The sequence below is a fragment of the Nicotiana sylvestris genome, chromosome 8 (assembly GCF_000393655.2).
Source record: "Nicotiana sylvestris chromosome 8, ASM39365v2, whole genome shotgun sequence".
Taxonomy (NCBI): Eukaryota; Viridiplantae; Streptophyta; class Magnoliopsida; order Solanales; family Solanaceae; genus Nicotiana; species Nicotiana sylvestris.
The window spans coordinates 18,705,667-18,710,656 of record NC_091064.1 but is presented as its reverse complement, the minus strand read 5'-3'; positions in this window follow the sequence as shown (position 1 = coordinate 18,710,656).

Below are 4,990 nucleotides of genomic sequence, written 5' to 3'. Positions count from 1 at the left end.
GTGAGAGATTCTCTTGTTGTGGACCGCGTTTATCGGTCGTGTTTGGTTGCTCTTAGTGGTTTTGAGACCAGAGCCAATTTTTTGTTACTCAGCATGGTAGATTTTGACATTATCTTGGGCATGGACTGGTTGTTGCTCCATTATGATATTCTTGATTGTCACGCCAAAACTATGATGCTAGTTATGCCAGGTGTACCGCGTGTTAAGTGGAAGGGTACTTTAGATCACAGTCCTAGTAGAGTTATTTCTTTTCTTAAGGCTCAGCGTATGGTTGAGAAGGGGTGTGACACGTATTTAGCTTATGTGAGAGATGTTAGTATTGATACCCTTTTAGTTGATTCAGTCCCAGTAGTACGGGATTATCCGGATGTGTTCCTAGCTGACCTTCCAGGCATGCCGCCTGATAGAGATATTAATTTCGGCATTGATCTGTTACTGAGCGCTCAGCCCATTTCTATCCCTCCATATCGTATGGCTCCTCCTGAGTTGAAGGAGTTGAAGGATCAAGTGTTTTATTCGACCTAGTGTTTCACCTTGGGGTGCTCCTGTCTTGTTTGTAAAGAAAAAGGATGGTTCTATGCGTATGTGTATTGATTATCGCCAGTTGAACAAGGTTACAGTGAAGAACAGTTATCCCTTGTCTCATATTGATGATCTGTTTTACCATCTTCAGGGTACATGAGTGTTTTCTAAGATTGATTTGCGCTCAACTTACCATCAGTTGAAGATTCGGGAGCCAGATGTCCCGAAGACTGCTTTCAGGACTCGGTATAGTCATTACGAGTTCCTTGTTATGTCATTTGGGCTGACCAATGCCCCAGCAGCATTTATGCATTTGATGCACAGTGTGTTCCAGCCATATCTTGACTCGTTCGTCATTGCCTTTATTGATGATATTGGTATATTCCCGGATTCGGGAAGATCATGAGTAGCACCTGAGGAATATGCTTCAGACTCTGAGAGCGAAGAAGTTATATGCTAAGTTCTCGAAATATGAGTTTTGGTTGGATTCAGTGGCATTCTTAGGCCACGTGGTATCAAATGAGGATATCCAGGTGGATTTGAAGAAGATAGAGGCCGTGTAGAGTTGGCCCAGACCATCCTCAGCTACAGAGATCTGCAGTTTCCTTGGCTTGGCGGGCTACTACCATCGTTTTGTGGAGTGGTTTTCATCGATTGCAGCCCCTATGACCAGGTTGACCCAGAAGGGTGCTCTGTTTCAGTGGACGGAGGAGTGTGAGGTTAGCTTTCAGAAGCTCAAGACAGCTTTGACTACAACCCCAGTTTTGATATTGCCTTCAGGTTCAGGATCTTATACGGTCTATTGTGATGCCTCGAGGATTGGCCTTGGAGTAGCGTTAATACAGGATGGTAGGGTGATTGCCTACGGGTCCAGATAGTTGAAGATACATGAGAAGAATTTCCCTGTTCACGACCTTGAGTTGGTTGCCACTGTTCACGCCCTGAAGATTTGGCGCCATTATTTATACGGGGTTCCCTGTGAGATTTATACTGACCATCGGAGCTTGCAGCATTTGTTCAAGCAAAAGGATCTAAATTTGTGCCAGAAGAGGTGGTTGGAGTTGCTGAAGGATTATGACATCACTATTTTGTATCACCCGAGCAAGGCCAATGTAGTAGCTGATACCTTGAGTCACCGGTGGGAGAGTTTGGCATATTTACCAACATCGAAGAGGCCTATGGTGATGGATGTTCATGCCTTAGCCAGCCAATTTGTGAGATTGGATCTTTCGGAGCCTAGTCGGGTTCTAGCTTGCGTGGTTTCTCGGTCTTCCTTATTTGTTCATATCAGGGTGCGGTAGTATAATGACCCTTATTTGCTTGTCCTCAAGGACAAAGTTCAACACGGTGATGCCAGAGATGTGACTATTGGTGACGATAGGGTATTGAAGATGCAGGGTCGGATTTGTGTACCCAATGTTGATGGGCTTCGAGAGTTAATTTTGGAGGAGGCCCATAGTTCGCGGTATTCCATCCATCCGGGTGCTGCGAAGATGTATCAGGATTTGAGGTAGTACTATTGGTGGAGGTGGATGAAGAAAGATATAGTTGGATTTGTATCTCGGTGCCTCAATTGTCAGCAGGTGAAGTATGAGCACGAGAGGTTGGGTGGGTTGCTTCAGCAGATAGAGATTTCGGAGTGGAAGTGGGAGCGGATCACCATGGACTTTGTAGTTGGACTCCCACGGACTTTGAAGAAGTTCGATGCTATTTGGGTGATTGTGGATTGGCTGACCAAGTCCGCTCATTTCATTCCTATGTGTACTACATATTCTTTGGAGCGGTTGGCGGAGATTTATATCCAGGAGATTGTTCGTCTGCATGGTATTCCAGTTTCCATTATTTCAGATAGAGGTACTCAGTTCACATTACGGTTTTGGAGGGCCATTCAGCGTGAGTTGGGTACTCGGGTAGAGTTGAGCACAACATTTCACCCTCAGACGGATGGACAGTCCGAGCGCACTATTCAGATTCTTGAGGATATGCTCCGTGCGTGTGTGATTGAGTTTGGAGGGTCTTGGGATCAGTTATTTCCATTGGCGGAGTTTGCTTACAACAACAGTTATTAGTCCATCATTCAGATGGCACCGCATGAGGCTTTATATGGTAGGCGGTGTAGGTCTACGGTGAGTTGGTTTGAGCCGGACGAGGCTAGATTATTGGGCATAGACTTAGTTTAGGATGCTTTAGAGAAGGTTAAGGTGATTCAGGATAGACTCCGTACAGCCCAGTCCAGACAGAAGAGTTATGCGGATCGGAATGTTCGTGATGTTTCCTATATGGTTTTAGAGCGGTTCTGCTTCGGGTTTTGCCTATGAAGGGCGTCATGAGATTTGGGAAGAAAGGGAAGTTGAGTCCGAGGTTTATTGTCCTTTTTGAGATATTGAGGCGTGTTGGGGAGGTTGCTTATGAGCTTGCCTTACCTCCCAGCTTGGCAGGGGTTCATCCGGTATTTAATGTTTCGATTCTCTGGAGGTACCACGGTGATCCGTCGCACGTGTTGGATTTCAGTTCAGTCCAGTTGGACAAGGATTTATCCATATGTTGAGGAGCCAGTGGCGATATTGGACAGGTAGGTTAGAAAGTTGAGGTCAAAGAACATTGTATTAGTAAAGGTTCAGTGGCGGGGTCAGCCGGTCGAGCAGGTGACCTGGGAGACCGAGCATGATATGTGCAGCCGTTACCCTCACTTTTTACTACTTCAGGTATATCTCTATGCTCGTTCGAGGATGAACGAATGTTTAAGTGTAGGAGGATATGACAACCCGACCGGTTGTCTTAGGAATTAACGCTCCGATTCCCTATTAACTGCTTTCCCCAACATTATTTCTGCTATTTTGATTTGGTGGGATGTTCGGTTTTAAGTTTCGGAGAGTTTTGGGATACCTAGTCCCTAAATGAGAGTTTAAGTGTTGGAAAGTTGACCGTAGTCGGAACAGTGTGAAGACGACCTCGAAATGGAAATTCGATGATTCTGGTATTTCGGGCTTAGGGTCTTGTTCGGATTGTGTTTTGGAGGTCCGTAGCTAATTTAGGTTTGAAATGCCGAAAGTTGAATTTTTGAAGTTTTCGGTTCGATAGTCAGATTTTGATCCAAGGGTCGGAATGGAATTTCGAGAGTTGCAGTAGTTCCGTTATGTCATTTGGGATGTGTGTGAACAATTTCAGGTTATTCGTAGGTGGTTTGGTTGTGTTTTTTATCAAAAGCGTGATTCGGAAGATTTTGGAAGACTTAGGCTTGAATCCGATGTGTTTTGGTTAATTTGATGTCGTTTGAGGTGTTGTGAAGATTTGTACAAGTTTGAATAAGGTTTTAAGATATGAGGTCCCAGGGGCCTCGAGTGTGTTTTAGATGCTCAAAGGATCATTTTTAGTTGTTAAAAGGTTGCAGATTTTGTTCAGTTATTGCAGAGGAATTTTACCCTTCGTGTTTGCGATCGGATCCTCGCGTTCGCGAAGAGTCAGTTGAGGAAGGCAAATGTTAAGCCTTCGCATTCGCGATGGGAGCTCCGCATTCGCGAAGGGCTAGATACTTGTGAATCGCGTTCGCGACTGGGCTTCACATTCGCAAAGGAGGAAATTTGGCCCAGTAGAATTTACTCATCGCGTTCGCGATAAGAGGAACGCGTTCGCGGAGGTTAGCCGGGTAAAGCATCGCGATCGCGAGGGCCTTGTCGCGTTCGCGTAAGAGGACTTTTGGTCAACATCATTTTTGTGTTTCGCGAACGCGAGGGTTTGACCGCGTTCGCGAAGAAGGAATTAAATGCCTGGGCAGAATTTTTTAAAAGGTTTATTTCACGAATTTTAGCCTAGGTTCCTCCATTGTTAGGCGATTTTGAAGCTTTTTGAAGAGGGTTGAAGAGGGATTCAAGGGGAATCACTCGGAGGTAACATTTTTGACTTTATAACTCATTTTTATGTGATTAAAGACCTAATTAGTGGTGGAAAATTTGGGGAAAAAATGGGTAATTAGGGCTTGAGTTTAAGCAACCTTTAAATGAGGATTTGAGGGGTCATTTGGACTCCGATTTTAGTGTTCGTGTTATGTATAGACTCGTGAGAGTACGTGGTTTCTGAAAATGTAAATTTCACCCGATTTCGAGACGTAGGCTCGAGAGGCATTTTGGTCATTTTACATAATTTTGCGTATTAACTTACAGTTAATTGTAGAATCAGTTACTTGAAGTGTTATTTACATTATGCAATTGATTGAATAGATTTGGGCCATTTGGAGTCGAGTACTCGCGGCAAGAACGTGGTCTCATGTTGATTTTGAGCCAGTTGGAGGTAAGTGGGTTGTCTAACCTTGTGTGGGGGACCTTCCCCTTAGGATTTGATATATTTGGTAATTGAAATACCTTGTATGTAAGGTAACGAGTGCGTACTTGTGCAAATTGTTGGAAATCCGGTTTTCTTTAAGTACTTATTAGTATGTTCCTTCTCCTGCTTTTATTACTTGTACTATTAA